The sequence below is a fragment of the Phyllostomus discolor genome, chromosome X, assembly GCF_004126475.2.
Source record: "Phyllostomus discolor isolate MPI-MPIP mPhyDis1 chromosome X, mPhyDis1.pri.v3, whole genome shotgun sequence".
In the NCBI taxonomy this organism is placed as follows: domain Eukaryota; kingdom Metazoa; phylum Chordata; class Mammalia; order Chiroptera; family Phyllostomidae; genus Phyllostomus; species Phyllostomus discolor.
In genome coordinates this window covers 22766553-22783412 of record NC_050198.1, presented here as the reverse complement: position 1 = coordinate 22783412, position 16860 = coordinate 22766553, and the positions used below count along the sequence as shown (strand labels likewise).

The 16860-nt window shown below is 37.2% G+C and overlaps 1 protein-coding gene and 1 non-coding gene across 2 annotated transcripts in view; both read right to left on the bottom strand.

Moving 5' to 3' along the window:
* Positions 1-16860, bottom strand: part of TSPAN7 (tetraspanin 7) — a 125191-nt gene that overhangs the window by 80662 nt on the left and 27669 nt on the right. The window lies entirely within an intron of this gene.
* Positions 15440-15545, bottom strand: LOC114505791. The gene has a single exon (XR_003685263.1). It is a non-coding gene; the product is annotated as a U6 spliceosomal RNA (small nuclear RNA).

The following is a 16860-nucleotide window of genomic DNA, read 5'->3' as shown; positions in this document are numbered from 1 at the left end:
TCTGCAGGTGATTAGAGCTACACTAATTGAAAACTACTATTACAGAATAAGAAACCAAAGCACAGTGAAGATATAATATTTTGTCTTCACAAAAATAGAGGAGAAAAGAGCAGTTATTCTAAGGGAGACATCTAAATAAAGTTACATTACTTCCCTTGTTTCAAGATATGCAATATTGTACTTGCAGGTCTCTGGATTATCTTTCATTCCTACCTGTCTTTTCCTTTTTACATCACTACACTGGAGAAACTGTGGAAACCAATAGAGAGGAGCCCAATGCAGTCTCTGGAGCATGAAGAAGCATTTAATTAAAACTCTTTTTACAAATCACTGGATTAATGAAATTCATCACATACTGGAGTTCAAGGATGTCGACTGCATGCAAATCACATTTAACCAGCTAAAGTGCAGACTTGTACATTAGCTCCCAGAACATCAGAGCAGCAAACATGACTATGCATGAATCTACAAGAAGAACTGAAGCCCCTTATCTTGTTTTTTCAGTTTGCCCTACTCCACATCCACACCAAGACAGAGAGAAGCTCTGAACTGTAGGCAGTTCTCACAAAAAGCTGGGTTCCCAAAAGGTTCATTACGAAATTATTTGTGTGAAGCCTGGACACATTTCCTCATATAAATAATGCTATAACTTATCTTGATTTTTAACCACAATAGATTTACAATAAAACTGATACTATAAAAATCCCTAGCCATTTAAAATGCTTCCACCTTTTTTTTTTTTTTGCCTTTAAAAGGCAAATAAAAATAAATAAACAGTTTCAAGTTCCAATTTAGGTGCATCTTCACAAAAAAGGCTTCTCTTGTGAAAGTGGCTCTGATGAGTGTGGGGGTCATGGCAGTAGCTTCTGGTGAGGCAGAAATGTTGGGGGCAGATGTCCTTTGTGGCATTTATCACCTCCAAGTCATAATCTACCAATAGTATGGACTCTAGATTCAGGATCCAAGGATCCAAAATCTCTCTTTTACCATATCAGCTACTACACTAGAAAACTTTGAACTAATAATTCAAGGAAAGCTGTAGCTGTGGTTTTTGTATGTACCAAGACCAAAATCAACTGATAATGTATCTTACACATTTTCTAACTACCCTTCCCTCTCCTCAGTTGAGCTAGGTGCTGCCTCTTTGTAATTGTATTCTACATTTGTCACTGATTTTTCTAAAACATTCTTACTTATATTTCCTTTTCTTAAAAGATTTAATTTATTTATTTTTAGAGAAATAGGAAGGGAGGGAGAAAGAGAGAGAGAGAGAGAAAGGTAGATGTGGGAGAGATATATCGATGGGTTACCTATCACACACCCCTCGACTGCGGAACTGGCCCACAACCCAGGCATGTGCCCTGACTAGGAACTGAACCAGCAACCAGCCAGTTTGCAGGCCAGTGATCAATCCACAGAGCCACACCAGCCAGGACAATATATTTCCTTTTTAAAAAGATTAATTTCATGCATAATAACATGTTGATTTTTTTAATGTAACATTAAAGAAACCCTATACTCCTCAGCTATTGCTTCCAAATCCTCCCCTACCCAAGTCCAGGCTAATACTAAACTAGTTTCTGTCTGTGTAGATTTGCCTATTCTGGACATTTTATATAAATAGAATTATACAGTACATAGCCTTTAGTGACTGCATAATGTTTTCAAAGTTCTTCTACATTGTAGCATGAATCAGTACTTCATTCCTTTTAATTTCCAAAAAATATTTCATGGTATGTACATAGCATATTTTATTTATCCCTTCCTCAATTGATGAACATTGGGTTGTTTCCACTATTTGGTTGTTATGAGCAATGCTGTTACAATCATTCATGTACATCATTTTGTGTGGAAGTATGGTTTCATTTCTCATGGGTATATGTAAATAAGTAGAATTGCCTGATCACATGATAACTCTATGCATAGATGTCTAAGAAACTGCTGGACTGTTTTCCAAAGCAGCCACACCATTTTACATTCCTCCCAGCAATGTATGAGGGTTCCAATTTCTCCACATGTTGCCAACACTGTTTTTTTAAAAAATTATAAACATTCTAGTGGGTGTAAAGTGGTATCTCAGTGTAATTTTGATTTGCATTTTCCTGATGATAAATGGCATCAAGCCTTTTTCATGTACTTATTGGCTTTTGGGTATCTGCTTTGGAGAAATTTCTATTCAGATCCCTTGACCATTTTTAATTATATTATTTGCCCTATTATTGATTTGCAGGAGTTATTTATATATTCATGATACAAGTCCCTTTTCAGATATATGATTTGCAAAGTTTTCCCCCATCCTGTGGATTGTGATACCTGCTTTGTTTCTTATCACACTGACTGTTTCTGATCACATCACTATACATGAGGGGAGACCACAAAAATTATTTATAAAAATTGTGAATTTATTTTTACATGTTTAAATGTCAGTTACCTTCAAAGTACTCTCCATTTGATGCAATCCATCTATTGAGATGTTTTTTCAAAACAGTTTTTGAACTCAATTTTGATGACTTTTAGTACTTGTGTTTTTGTTTGTTTTGGCAAAACATTTCTCTTTGAGGACTTTTTTCATCCAAGGAAACAAAAAAAAGTTGCTCAGGGAGAGATCAGGTGAATAGGGAGGGTAGGGCACAGGGGTCATGCCATTGTTGGTCAAAAACTGCTGAACACTCAGCACCATGTGGGCAGTTGTATTTGTAAAGCACCCATCACGAAACAGGCAAATGTGTTGAGTCTTCAAAAAAATTCACTGAAGTTGAATGCAGCCTCTCACAACAAAACCAGCTGGTACACTGATACACATGGGTCCCTAGAACTCTGACCTAGCAAGGGAAGCCTGTACTATAAACAGCCTGCCCTCAAGAAAATAATTCTGTTTTTTTGTGTGTGTATATGTATGTGTATATGTGTGTGTGTGTGTGCATATATATATATATATATATATATATATATATATATCCAAAAGTCTACTGTGGGAGATTAATTAACACCCCAAGAGTCATACCTCCCCAGACCCATGCTCTTGTATACTCTCCCTTCCCACAGTGACTCTGGGCTTTGGTGATATGACTTGTGTAGGCCAGTATATATCTCAACATATTCTCCACTAACTCCCCAGGTCAGGTGGTTGCAGCCGCACACTATCTGGAATTCTCACTGGTTTGCACTACCCCAGGAACTCACCATTGCCCTTACCTAAGTTTGGAATGCTTTCAGAGTACTTGGCATGTGCCCTTCTTTTATTCAGGCCTCTGTTCCAATGGCACCACCTCATAGAGACCTTCCCCAAATTTGCAACTCTCCCACCCATCTCTCTATTCCATTACCCTTAAGTGCTATGAAAATATATCAGAAATTGACATTTTCCAAGTATATTTGTTTGTGTTTCTTTGATTACTGATTAAAACAAATGTTTTCTTAAATTTTTATTGTCAGCCACATGTATATTTAAATTTCTTCTTTTGCAAATATCTTATTCATGGCCTTTGCTGATTTTCTCATTGGCATATTTGCCTTTCTTGTTAATTTTTTTAGAAATATTACCCCTTTGTTTGTTGTCTATAATTTTCCCAAGTGTATTTTCCTTGTTTATTCATGGTGTTTACCACATAAGAGTTAGTTATTTTTATGTAGACTAGTCTATTAGTCTTTATAATTATTCAGTGCTTTAGTGCCTTATTTTATCAAGAATGCACAAAAGTAATTAGATTTTATACTTCAGATACTTTTCATAAAAAAAATGCTTAGCCAGACTTGTCATAGTATTTCTCATTCAGAAAGCACATCCATCACACCACTGCAGACATTTAGTTATCCTCCATCCTCAGCTCTCATCCCTCAATCAGAAACTCTGCATCCATTTTACTGAAAGTGTTTGGCAACTCAAAAGTCTACTGTGGGAGACTAACTAACACCCCAAAAGTCACACCTCCCTGGATCCATGCTCTTGTGTAGTCTCCCCTCCCACAATGACTCTGGGCTTTGATGATATGACTTGTGTAAGCCAGTGGGCCCTAGCAAAGTCTATGTAGATAGAGGCATGAAGAGTATATGTGCATTACTTCTGGGAACTCTTCTGGTAAGATGTGAAAAAGCATAGGCTGGCCTCTTAGAGGATGGGATAGAAAGGAGAGGCACTGCCTACCTACCGCTATCACAAAGAACACAGGGCAGCTTTCTTGCTACTTTGGAGAAAAGAACATTGCTTTTAGTTAGAAATTATCCAAATTCAATCAGGTAATACATTTATGACACTTGCTAGCTGCACAGACAAGAGAAATGGGGCTTGGAAAACACAAAAAATGTTGCTAAATTACACTCTCTAGGGCCTCCTATTTATAGGTCACTAAAGAGTAAGATTCCACCCTTAGCTGGGTTGGGCAGACGTGACAGAAACAGCATATCTGCGGAAGTGACAAACAGCTGGCAGAGCTTAAGAGGTCCCTTGCAGATTGAAAAACAAGAACAAAGAGCCAAAGAAGATAATGGCAGCCAGAAGCCCTAAGTGAGGTGCTTTTCACAAGCGGGCCTTCCATTTCTGTGCTCTACAAAAAAAGAAAGTCGGGGGTTGGAGAGACAAACAAGATCAAGGGAAACTTAAGACCCTTTGTCTGCTTAGGCTTTCCAGCTGGGTACACAGTTCACCCAAATATCTACGCTCTCCTGCTGTTACTAAAAATACATGGAATAGCTCTTTCAGGAGGAAAATGGCCACATATCACCAAGGAGACAGGAAGGCAGTCATGATATAATTTTTTAAATGACTTAGGAATCTGCACAATACTCAATTCTTCTCACTGGACTCTACCAACAGGGTAACTAAAGCTCCTGCCTAAAGAGCGATAGAATTCTGACAGAATTCTGTCTGTTCATGTCTGATACTAGGAATCAGCTGAAATCTAAAGTGCCTTAAAACTAGCTCATTGTGAAGTCAGACATCCTGGCATGAAAACTTGAAAAGGCTGCCACCGAAATAAATGTATTGTCTTGCACCAACTGCTACTAGAAAGAGATTTCAAGGATTCTAGCAGAAAGGGGAATTTGGGATTGATGAGAAAGTGAGCATGAGAGGAAGAGAGGGAGAGAGAGAGAGAGAGAGAGAGAGAGAGAGGGCACACCATTGGAAGAAATGTAAACCAAAACCATTTCAAATGAAGGGTGTTTCTCATAAAATTGGAAGACAAGGCTCTTTTTCTGTGGTATGCAAAATGGAAGAGATAGAATGCATATTTGTCTCACAAGCCTCACACAGTTGCTTTTCTTTGAATAGCGCCCGTTGCTTTCTTCCTGCTGCCAACAAAATGTAGGACAAGCTAATACAAGTACCACAAAATGGGGAACTCATTCAAACTAATTGGAATTCATCTCCACACCTCTAGTACTCTATTGATTCAAATAAGACAGGCTATTTTTGCATTGTTCTCATTATTTTCTTTCTCATAATGCCTACTCTCTTTGAATTAATCATTAATATTACATTTTATATTTGGCCATTTTATTTATCTTCTTCCCTATATTAACAATGTAAAATTCTTATATATGTGCTTGATTCACTTTCAAGAAATGGTAAAGGTGTAGAGATTCCCCTATCATTTCAACATAAGGATTTTTAAAAAGAATAGAACTCAGGTAAAAATAGTTATATAACCCATGTTGATCAAAATCCTTGGTTCATGACCACTCATCATATTCTTCTTGTTTATTTGTGTTCATTATATTAACACACATGTATACACAAAAACCCACTACCTACCATGGAGACTAGAACATGAACAATGACTCACATCTCTCTATGTGATCATGCCCATCTCCTCCTCCCAATCTTCACCATCCTCCCAAGGTAACCACCATCTGGAATCTTGTGTTGAACATTGATATATTCCTATCATGAAATCTTGAGGGACTTATTTTCACTTACTATATTAATAAGAGTCATCCATAGTGTTCTATGTTACTATAGTTCATTCATTTTGACTGACATACTACTGATTGTGTGAATCAAGGAAAGGAGAAATGAAAATCTAGAATATCAGTGTTTTATTGCATTAATTTATTCTACATTCTTTACTTCCTAACAAACAAATGCTATACTAAGCACCACGTGTTTTATTTTTTATTTTTTAAAGATTTCATATATTTATTTTAGAGAGGGGAAGGGAGGGAGAAAGAGAAGGAGAGAAACATCAATGTATGGTTGCCTCTCATATGCCTGCCCTGTACCAAGGACCTGGCCCACAACCTAGGCATGTGCCCTAGACTGGGAATCAAACCAGCAACCCTTAGATTTGCAGGCCTACACTCAATCCACTAAGTCACACCAACTAGGGCAAGCATCACTTGTTTTAAAACAACCAACCATATAAAACAAGTTGCAACTGTCTTAGTATTTCAGAGCTAATCTCTTCACCCACAAAATGTCTGCATTTTCCAGGATTTAATGCTTATTATGTATTCTACACTAGGTTTCCTTAAAGACTAGTGATATCAGAACTGGCACAGATCAGGGCTGTTGACACAATGCCACTCTATTATGACACTAATCAGATCAGGTTCACCCCTAAATTTTCATTTATTTAATACTTACAGTGACTTCATGGTCAAACACTTCTATAAAAGGCACCAGTGGCACTGAGCTGAACAAAACCATCCCTTTCCATCAAGGTTCTCACTACCTAGGAGAGGAGGAATTTTTAAAAAAATTTGTGGTCCCAAACCAGAGGTAATTTTCAGCATCTTAGACCAGGAAGTGACTGCCTGGTAGATGATGAAAGGGAAGCAGAGAGACAGAGCATGCAAAGGCACAGAGGTGGGAGTATCAAGTGGTCAACTACCTTCAAATTTAAGCAAAATGGCAAGGAAGTTAAAGGTCAACTCTCATTTTAAGTTTGATCCCAAGGTAACTGTGAGCCACTGAGAGATTTCACATAATGGAGAGACATGATCAAATTTACTGTACTAGAAACTGGACTGCAGTGGAAAGTGGGCTATAAGTAATGCAGTGGGAACAAAAATCTAGGATCCAGAGAGTAAATGATGTGGACCTGAGCTGAAGCAGGCACACAAATCATGGGTGCAGGTAGGAGGATATTTATGCAGTGAAGTTGACTGAAAAAGATGACACAGATTCAAATGAAAACAAGCATATGCAAATCAGTGGTCTAAAAGCAACTGTAGTACAATTGTTTCATAACTAGAAGAATGTAACCTCACCTACAGAAAGCTAAAGTCTTCCTATCATATTGCTTGAATCCCAAGAAAGCTTCCAAGTATTGGTGAAATATGTTTTTGTAAATTACCAGGCATCTTTATTTGAAATTGTATAATCTCACCACCGCCTATAAGACAGAAAATCATACCCAATTTAAATAGTATCTTGACTGATTTTAAACATACAATTAACTTGCATTATTTGCAGCATTTATGTTCTATAAAGTCACCAAAATAATGAATTAACAAATACTGACCCATTGCTCCTTGTGGAAATACTGAGTTAGGTTCTTGAAAGACTCGGGTCACAACATTTTTGCTACCTAATTAACAGATAATTTTGTTTTATGTGTATTTCTGTTTAAAGACACCTACTTAGCCCTGGCTGGTGTGGCTCAGTGGGTTGAGCACCAGACTTCAAACCAAAGAATTGCGGGTTTGACTCCTAGTCAGGGCACATGCCTGGGTTGCAGGCCAGGTACTCAGTTGGGGGTGTGTGAGAGACAACCACACATTGATGTTTCTCTCTCTTTTCCCTCCCTGCCCCTCTCTCTAAAAGTAAATAAATAAAATGTTTTTAAAAGGTTTAAAAGAATAAGGACACCTATTTAATATATAAGGTGGGACAAAAGTAGGTTTACAGTTGTACATAAAACAGAGTTTATTCTATATTATTTTTTATTAATTATTGTATTATGTTTGACATGAACAACTGTAAACCCACTTTTGTCCCACCCTGTATATTGGTGGTTCATTAACATTAACATGTAGTTAAAATCACAATAACTCAGGCCTAAATGAACCTTATGTAACACACCTATTTTCTCCATAAGGCACATCTCAGCCTTCATACACTTAGCAACAATAGCCACCACTTCAACACTACACTTGGGAGCCATTTTAAAAAGCAAAATCGCCAACCAAAAAACTGAAAAAATGGGAATAATGTGCAACTAAATAGACTGAAACAGACATGTGTTTACAGTACGAGAGCTCAAACAAGAAGGCAGAGTCACCTTGTGCAACCTCAGCTGGGAATGTGCACATCAAGTGACTCAAATTTTTTACCAATCTGTGCATGTCTGTGAATGATTGCAAAAGCACTGTATTGATTTGGGGCTTACAAATGGATTTTAGTGAGTAGGCAAATTCACAAATACAGAATCCACAAATAATGAGGATTGATTGTGTCTCTAAGAGATTATTCCCTGCCTTGAGGCATCAAAAGCTTCTTTAGCAGGTGAGCAGAGCAAGTCAGTAACAATGCCAAATCTTTAGTTACTGGTATGTGATTTCTCCAATGAGTTCAGAAGTGTCTCTTTAGACACCATATCAAATGACCCCTTTGCTCATCTCTTGTAAGTCTGGAAAAACTGAGTTAAAAATCAGTTTTTAAATGACACAAAAATCAAAGCTTTGGAGAATTAAGAAACATGTTCTTGTTTCCGAGAAAGAGGGAGGGGAGGGAGGGAGGGAGGAAGGAAGGTGGGTGCCAGGAATAATTTCTAGTAGATGCCCTGATTCCTAAAATTGTCCACCTTCATTGTTAGTACTTCTCAAACGTTACTGTGCTCGAGAATTCCCTGGGGATCATATGAATAATGCAATTCAGATTCAGGATGTGTGGGGTGAGGGCTGAAGATTTTTCACTTCTAACAACACCCAGATGGTGGTGATGCTACACATACTATGAGTAGCAAAGCTACTAAAGAAATTCGTCAGTCTCAACATGGACTTACATCCAACAGAAGATAGATAATTACTTAGATTTAAAAAAAACACTTCAGTTTATGGTACATATTAGATACGAAAAAGCAACTGTGCTTTCACGATACCAACAGTTCCACAGCTAAATAGCCCAGAATATACAATGCCATTCATTTTCCTACCTAAGTCTATCAGTATTGTAAAGAAATTAAAACAAAGTACATTAGGATCTCAATAGTGCTTTCCAAATAGAAGCTCAGATTTGGGAGCAATTTTCTCCTTTCTCAATAGACCATTAGCAACATTAATGAAGTAAAGGAAATATCAGCTGAAAGGTAGAGAATGCTTCATTTACAGGCATCTGACAAACAAGCGGGCAAAGCACAACTTGTCCATTTAACATGCAGATAAGAGCTAGGATTATTAGGAAGCTGTTATCTATAGACAAAGGCATTTGCTTCTCACTGCCTCTGTGCTCTTACCCCCAAACACAACACCATAAATCAAAGATGTCTTGGTGAAATAAAGGATAACAGAAGTACATATGCAGCAACCTGTCATTTTGAAAGGAAATGTGGCTGCAAAGAGCCTGGGAGAAGAGCAGTTTGATGCAAAAGCCCCAGTGAAAAATTTGACTTCCAAGATATAATTCAGAGGAACATTAGTCTCCCACAAAGATTTACAAAACTACAAAAATAACCACAAAGCAGATAAAAAGAAGAGTGTGTTCACTGGTGCTTCAGAGGGCCAGACATTTGCCGAAGGCAAGGAGTAAGAGGCCTTCAGGATACTCAAGACTGATTCTTCCATGCCACTGATTCCAACTTGATAGTTTGTGTTTAACAATTTAAAGACTCGAAGTTCCACGTGAGACTAACATTGGGTTCTTAACCACTTAAGTCAGTCTGATTTTCCATGCCACTGAGAACTCCCACAGCTGTCTTTTTCTTTAAACCAAGTCTCTTTCAACATGCACAGAACCAGTTGCAGATAAGAAAAAATAACTGTCTTCAATTAACTATGTATCACTAATGTAATACTAGTTCTGTTCTATTTTTAAACTTGACAAAGATAAAATACTGATAATTACACTTCAATAAGCGAACCTCAGCTCAAGCTATGAGCTAAAACATTTCAGAACATATGTAAGAGAGCTCTATGAAAAGAGATATTTAAAGAAACAGGTAGGAATGACTATTGGAATCTAATACTCAAGAGATGACAGATATTATAAGTATATTTGAAATACCAGACACACCAGGAAAAGTCCTCATTTATATTACTGTAAAGAAATTATATTTTGCTTCACTCAAAGCCATGGGAGGAAGAAAATGCAAAAAAAAAAAAAGCTATTTTCTTTTTTTTTAATTTTATTTTAATCATTGTTCAAATACAGTTTTCTCCTTTTTACTCCCAATCCAGGCCCCCCTCCCAACCCTCCCCACTTCCCTCCCATTACCACCCTCCCCCTAGTTTTTGATCATGTGTCCTTTAAGTTTGTTCCCGTGAACGCTTCCCAATGTCCCCTGAAATTCCCTCTACTCTCCCCTGTGGTCACTGTCAGCCTGTACTCTATTTCAGTGTCTTTGGTTATATTTTACTTGTTTCTTTGTTTTGTTGTTTAGGTTCCTGTTAAAGGTGAGATCATATGGTATTTGTCTTTCACTGCCTGGCTTGTTTTGCTTAGCCTAATGTTTTCCAGCTCCATCCACGCTGTTGCAAAAGGTAGGAGATCCTTTTTTCTTTCTTTCTGCTGCATAGAATTCCATTGTGTATTTTGATCCATTCATTTACTGATGGGCATCTTGGTTGCTTCCAGCATCTAGCAATTGTAAATTGTGCTGCTATGAACATTGGGATGCATAGGTTCTTTTGAATTGGTGTTTTAGTATTCTTAGGATAGAGTCCCAGCAGTGGAATTGCAGGGTCAAAAGGCAGATCCATTTTTAGTTTTCTGAGGAAGTTCCATACTGCTTTCCATAGTGGTTGTACCACTCTGCAGTCCCACCAACAGTGCACTAGGGACCCCTTTTCTCCACAACCTCTCCAACACTTATTGTTTGTTGCTTTGTTTATGATGGCCATTCTGACTGGTGTGAAGTGGTATCTCATTGTGGTTTTAATTTGCATCTCTCTGATAGCTAGCGATATTGAACATCATTTCATGTGTCTTTGGATTTTCTGCATGTCCTCCTTGGAGAAGTGTCTGTTCAAGCGTCTTGCCCATTTTGTAATTGGGTTGCTTGTCTTCTTAGAGTGGAGTCGTGTAAGTTCTTTATGTATTTTGGAGATTAAACCCTTGTCAGAGGTATCATTGGCAAATATGTTTTCCCATACAGTTGGTTCTCTTTTAATTTTGATACTGTTTTCTTTGGCTGTGCACAAGCTTTTAATTTTGATGAGGTCCCATTTGTTTATTCTTTCCTTTATGTCCCTTGTTCTAGGGGACAAGTCAGTAAAAAAGTTTCTTCGTGAAATATCTGAGATTTTCCTACATACGTTCTCCTCTAGGACTTTAATGGTGTCACGGTTTATATTTAAGTCTTTTATCCACCTTGAATTTATTTTTGTATATGGTGAAAGTTGGTGCTCAAGTTTCATTTTTTTGCAGGTGGCTGTCCAATTCTCCCAACACCATTTGTTGAAGAGGCTATTTTTATCCCATTTAATGTTGCTGCCTCCTTTGTCAAATATTAATTGACCATAGAGACTTGCGTTTATTTCTGGGCTCTCTGCTCTGTTCCATTGGTCTATGTGTCTGTTTTTATGCCAGTACCAGGCTGTTTTGATTACAGTGGCCTTGTAGTATAGTTTAGTGTCAGGTATTGTGATCCCTCTTACTTTACTCTTCTTTCTCAAAATTGCAGCAGCTATTCGGGGTCGTTTATGATTCCATATACATTTTTGAAGTGTTTGTTCTATGTTTGTGAAATATGCCATTGGTATTTTAATAGGAATTGCATTGAATGTGTAAATTGCTTTTGGTAGTATGGACATTTTGATGATATTAATTCTTCCAATCCATGAACATGGTATATGTTTCCATTTGTTTGTGTCTTCCTTGATTTCTTTCCTCAGTGTTATGTAGTTTTCTGAATACAGGTCTTTTACCTCTTTGGTTAGGTTTATTCCTAGATATTTTATTTTTCTTTTTGCTATTTCAAATGGGATATTTTTCCCTTGATCTCTGCTTCTGCTGTTTCATTGTTGGTGTATAGAAATGTCTTTGATTTCTGGATATTGACTTTGTATCCCGCTGTTTTGCCAAATTCATTTATTAGGTCAAGCAGTTTTTTGGTGGAGTCTGTAGGATTTTCTATGTACACTATCATGTCATCTGCAAACAGTGACAGTTTTGTTTCCTCCTTTCCTATTTGGATGCCTTTTATTTCTTTTTCTTGTCTGATCACTGTGGCTAAAACTTCCAGTACTATATTGAATAGAAGTGGTGAAAGTGGACATCCTTGTCTTGTTCCTGATCTTAGTGGGAAAGATTTTAATTTTTGCCCATTGAGTATGATGTTGGCAGTAGGTCTCTCATATATGGCCTTTATTATGTTGAGGAATGCTCCCTCTATTCCCACTTTGCTGACTGCTTTTATCATAAATGGGTGCTGTACCTTATCAAATGCTTTTTCTGCATCAATTGATATGATCATGTGGTTTTTGTCTTTGCTTTTGTTTATGTGATGTATTACATTTACTGATTTGTGAATATTAAACCATCCTTGCATCCCTGGAATGAATCCCACTTGGTCATGGTGTATGATCTTTTTAATGTATTACTGGATGTGGTTTGCCAGTATTTTGTTGAGGGTTTTAGCATCAATGTTCATCAGTTACATTGGCCTGAAGTTTTCTTTCTTTGTTGTGTCTTTATCTGGTTTTGGAATTAGGATGATGTTGGCCTCACAAAAAGAGTTTGGGAGACTCTCATCGTTTTGGATTTTTTGGAATAGTCTGTGAAGGATAGGGGTTAGTTCTTCCTTAAATGCTTTGTAGAATTCTCCTGTAAAACCATCTGGCCCAGGGCTTTTGTGTGTTGGGAGTTTTTTGCTTACTGCTTCAATTTCTTTTGTTGTTATTGGTCTGTTCAGGCTTTCTGCTTCTTTTTCATTGAGTTTTGGAAGATCATATTTTTCTAGAAAGTTGTCCATTTCACCTAGGTTTTCAAATTTCTTGGCATACAGTTCTTTGTAGTAATTTCTTACAATCCTTTGTATTTCTGTGGTATCTGTTGTAATCTCTCCTCTTTCATTTCTGATTGTGTTTATTTGGGTCTTCTCTCTTTTTTTCTTGATGAGTCTGCTTAAAGGCTTGTCGATTTTGTTTATCTTTTCAAAGAACCAGCTCTTGGATTCATTGATCCTTAGAATTGTGCTTTTAGTCTCTATGTCATTTAATTCTGCTCTGATCTTGATTATTTCCTTCCTTCTGCTTGCTCTAGGCTGTCTTTGTTGTTGTTCCTTGAGTTCTTGCAGACGTAGGGTTAGGTTGTTTGTTTGGAATGTTTCTAACTTTTTTAGATGGGCCTGTATCGCTATGAACTTCCCTCTCAGGACTGCCTTGGCTGTGTCCCATAAGTTTTGGGTTGTTGTGAGTTCGTTTTCATTTGTTTCCAGAAACTTTTTGATTTCTTCCCTAATATCATTCTTGGCCCATTCATTGTTTAATAGCATGCTATTTAATCTCCATGATTTTGAGTGTTTTGGGTTTTTTTCCTTGAGGTTGGTTTCTAGCTTCAGTCCCTTGTGGTCTGAGAAAATGCTTGGTATGATTTCAATTTTCTTGATATTCTTGAGGCTCGTTTTGTGTCCTATCATGTGGTCTATCTTTGAAAGTGTTCCGTGTACATTTGAAAAGAATGTATATTTAGCTTCTTTTGGATGGAGGGCTCTGTATATATCAGTAAAGTCCATTTCATCAAGGGTATTGTTCAATGCCACAATATCTTTGTTGATATTTTGTTTGGAAGATCTGTCCATTTTTGATAGTGGGGTGTTAAAATCCCCCACAATAATTGTGTTGCTGTCCATATCTTTCTTGAAGTCCTCTAAGATTTTCTTTATGTATTTGGGTGCTCCTATGTTGGGTGCATATATATTTACAATATTTATGTCTTCTTGGTGGATTTTTCCCTTGAGTATTATGAAGTGACCTTCTGGGTCTTTCTTTATGGAACCTTTTTTGGAAGTCTATTTTGTCTGATATGAGTATTGCTACCCAAGCTTTTTTTTCCTGTCCATTTGCTTGGAAGATTTGTTTCCAGCCCTTCACTTTCAGCCTGTGCAGGTCTTTTATCCTGAGGTGGGTCTCTTGTAAACAGCATATATGTAGGTCATGTTTTCTTATCCAATCAGGTATTCTATGTCTTTTGATTGGAGCATTTAATCCATTTACGTTTAAGGTTATTATTGATAGGTACTTATTCATTGTCTTTTATGTACGTGTGTTCCTCTCTCTCTGTCTCTTTTCCTTCCCTTCCTTAAAGCAGTACCTTTAGAATCTCTTGCAGAGCTGGTTTGGTGGAGGTGTGTTCTTTTAGACTTCTTTTTTCTGGGAAGCTTCTTATTTGGCCTTCTATCTTGATTGAGAGCCTTGCTGGACAAAGCAGCCTTGGTTGCAGACCTCTGGTTCTCATTACCTGGAGTATTTCTTGCCATTCTCTTCTGGCTTGAATTGTTTCCATTGAGAAGTCAGCTGTTAGCCTTATTGGGGCTCCCTTGTATATTACTTCCTCTTTCTCCCTTGCTGCCTTTAAGATTCTCTGTCTGTCTTGAAATTTTGCCATTTTAATTATGATGTGTCTTGAGGTGGGCCTCTTTGGGTTCCTCTTGATTGGGACTCTCTGTGTTTCCTGGATTTGTGTGACTTTTTGTCTCATCAAATTAGGGAAGTTCTCCTTCATTACTTTTTCAACTAGGTTTTTGATCTCTTGCTCTTCTTCTTCTCCTTCTGGTATCCCTATTATACGTATATTATTACATTTCATATTGTCTTGCATTTCTCTTAATCCCTCTTCATTCTTTCTGAGCCTCTTTTCCTTTTCTTGCTCTTTCTGGATGTTGTTTTCTACTTCATCCTCTAGCTTGCTAATCCAATCTTCTGCTTCGTCGACCCTGCATTTCATTCCTTCTACTGTGTTCTTCAGTTCAGAAATTGTATTCTTCATTTGCTCTTGGCCTTTGTTGAGAGTTTCTATTTTCTTTTTCATGTTTATATAGTTTGCAGTGAGATTGTTGTAGTTTCCCTCTAATTTCTGATAGCTCATTGTGAGTTCATTGAACTTCCTGATAATCATTGTTTTGAACTCACCATCTGATAGTTGAGTTGCCTCTATTTCATTTAGCATTTTTCCTGAGGCTTCCTCGTTTCCCTTCAATTGGGGGTTGTTTCTTTGCTTTCTCATTGTTCATGGATTTCTTCTTGTTAGCCTCTGTTTCTTAAATTGATCTGTTCTGGTTCCCTGTAATTATGGTGTGAACTTCTGTGGTAGAATACTTGTGAGATTCAGTGGTGCAATCTCAAAAATATGGAATGCTTCACGAATTTGCATGTCATCTTGCACAGGGGCCATGCTAATCTTCTCTGTATCGTTCCAATTTTAGTATATGTGCTGCCCAAGCGAGCACACACACACACACAAAAAGCTATTTTCTGATACAGATCAGAAGTTCTTCAGATAGAGGGACAACAAATGCTATTTGTCTCAGGAATCCCACTTCTAGGAATCTACACTAAGGAAACACTTGCAATACAAAAGTGCATGTGCACAGGATTGTTCATTGTAAAACTTTGCAATTACAAAATATTGGAAACAACCTAAATGCCAATATATAGGATGGTGCTTATATAAACTATGGTAAAGCCATGCAACAGACTGTTATAAAGATCTCTATGAAGTGATATGTGTTGCAGAAAAAAAAGTAAAGTATAAAAATGTACCTATGGTATGCTATATTTCATGCAAGAAAAAAGGGAACATAATAAAACACTCATAAATCTCATTTTGCAAAAGAAATACTGCAAGGGTAAACCAGAAACTAAAGAATTTGGTTATCTAAGGGGGTGGATCAGAAGGGATGAGGCAATGGGAATGGATAGTCGGGATGGGATGAGGAGGGAGTGATACTTACTAGTATACTTTTTTGTATAATCCTGACTCTGAGAACTATAGTAATGTTTAACATACCAAAAATGTAAATAAATAATCAAAGCCAATCAGAATGGGTGTGTTTTAGGGAAAAAGGGTAAACTGGAATATAAACACTAACAAAGGAACTCAACTGTATCACAAATAAATAATATAGCCACACTGAAGGAGGTGGGGAAGAAAAGAACTAGCTTTGTGACCACAAAAACAGTATTTTGATGGAATAGTACTGTAAGTTAAGTCAAACAGTAAATGAATGTGTTTCCCACAAAGGAATCAGTTAGCAATTTTGAAGCTATTTTTGTGTATACTAAAATTAAAGAAATCAGTTAATGTATTTACTTATAGTATCAATACTGAGAGCTAGATTTCTCACCATCAGAGAAAGAAGTCTATTGTACTACAATCAAAGGTATCAGTATGAGCTCCTGATTGTGATTGATAGATAGACAGAAGATGGAAAGGAAGAAAGAAGGAAGGATAGGGAGAAACAGAGAGAGGCAGGAGGGAGATGGGGAGAGAGGAAAGAGATAAAACACATGTGTTTGCATGGTTAGTATATTTACATATATGTCCTAACCACTGAGAGGGCCTAGAAGTAATGATACTCCAGCATCAAATTACCACAATAGACCCTAATTTCTAAATACCATTCTGTAATAAAAACAACCAAGAAAGGGTGAGGACATAAAAAAAAGATCTGTAGAAACACTGGCCAGAATTTCCCAAAGTTTCCACAAACAATAAGCTCTTTCCAATTTATTGGAAAAGGAGAATCTTTTCAACAAATGGTA